This window comes from Octopus bimaculoides, chromosome 3 (genome assembly GCF_046866305.1).
Source record: "Octopus bimaculoides isolate indiv1 chromosome 3, ASM4686630v1, whole genome shotgun sequence".
NCBI lineage: Eukaryota > Metazoa > Mollusca > Cephalopoda > Octopoda > Octopodidae > Octopus > Octopus bimaculoides.
In genome coordinates this window covers 107290837-107292419 of record NC_142930.1, presented here as the reverse complement: position 1 = coordinate 107292419, position 1583 = coordinate 107290837, and the positions used below count along the sequence as shown (strand labels likewise).

General features: G+C 39.2%; 1 protein-coding gene across 14 annotated transcripts in view; it reads right to left on the bottom strand.

Annotated features, from left to right (window-relative positions):
• LOC106882707 (MAP kinase-activating death domain protein) overlaps positions 1–1231 on the bottom strand; it is a 187391-nt gene extending 186160 nt beyond the window's left edge. For 10 of the 14 annotated variants that reach the window (XR_016241168.1, XR_016241167.1, XM_089349432.1 and 7 more), the window contains exon 1: positions 1074–1231. The gene's annotated coding sequence lies outside the window, so the exon portion shown is untranslated. The remainder of the gene's footprint in view (positions 1–1073) is intronic. The other 4 variants (XR_016241169.1, XM_089349436.1, XM_089349433.1 and 1 more) reach the window with 2 other exon arrangements.
• Positions 1232–1583: the final 352 nt, after the last annotated feature.

The following is a 1583-nucleotide window of genomic DNA, read 5'->3' as shown; positions in this document are numbered from 1 at the left end:
AGGATGCAGGCAGAATCATTACCGCATCGGACAAAATGTTTATTAGAATTTCGTCCGTCTTTATGCTCTGAGTTCAAATTCCGCTGGGGTCGACTTCGCCTATCATCCTTTCTGGGTTCGATGAAATACATATTAGTTAAGTACGGGAATCCATGTAGTCGACTCTTTGCCCCCAAATTTCAGGCCTAGTGCCTATAGTAGAAAGGATTATGAAAAGTATTCCAGCCATGACCATCCTATACTTTTTTCCTCCGGACAAGAATATCAAGGACTACACAGTCCAATAGACCTTATGTGTGTATGTGTGTGTGTGTGATTATTATTAAAAGCATTCCGGCTTTGACCATTCCATTTTTTGATTCTTTTTTTCTTCTCCGGATAAGTATATCAAAGACTACATTGTCCAGTGTATCATATTTGTTAATGGAGATAGGGTGTGATGAACGCAGGTTGGTACAAAAATCCGAAACCTATTCAATAAATAATACATCATCGAAAAATAAATGAAAAATAATAGAAGAAAATCGCTGACATAGATCCCTAACAATGTTGTGAAACCAACTTGGAAGCTTCGACGCGGTCGCATGACCTGTCAGATATATAAGTCAAATCACACCTTTACCGTCTTTAAAAAGAGAAGGACATTGGATAATGTAATTCTCGAGAAACAAGAAAATATAAAAAAGGAAGGGGTGGCCATTGCTGGAATGTCATTCATAATACGTTTGTTTGGTCTGGGAAAACACGGGGCTAAATAACAACTACTAATAATCGTGCTAAGCGAAAAATTCGACAGCCAGGAGAAATATTAAGCTAAATATATTTAGCTTTAGATCACTACATGCCATTTTCTACAAAGCTACACCTTCTCATTCAGAAATCCAATCAGCAACAGTAGAAGACAGATCGAACTGGAAATAGTAGTAGGCCTATATAATGAATAAACAGCTATGATACTGTCCTCGAAGGATACCAGTAACAAAAACAGGTATTATTCTAGAGGTTTCAGTGAAATTTTAATGAATGTATAAATAGGAAAAAGCCAGGGACAGAGTAAAAGAAAAATAACTAACCTGTCAGTCTGTCTATGCAATGTATGGATGGCTACGTCGTCTGTCAGGTTGGTATGCTAAGTAGTTACGTCACAGTACTGCACTGCCATCTATCGGCCGTTCGATCATATCGATAGAGGAAAAAAGAAACATGCAACTAAAGCTGATCAAGAGCAGACAACTGCAGCAAAATCGATCATCCTAATCAGGGTTTGTTGTGTGATGCGTCAGCTGCAGTGGGAGGGAGGGAGGCGGAAACAGGAGAGAAAGAAGAAAACGAAATGAAAAAGGTGACAGGTGAGAAGGAGAGTAATAGAAAATAAACGGGGCAAGGATGATGTGTGGCGATGGTAGATAGCAGGATCGAACACGCGATGTGATTCGTAATCGCACGTGACTACTGCACAAAGTAATTCGAGAATTCCCTGCCTGACCATCTTCGATCTATCAACAAACCCACCTTTACTTTTATATATACACACACGAAACGACAGAAAAATATCAGAGCCGTACATTTGCGCAGACATTACA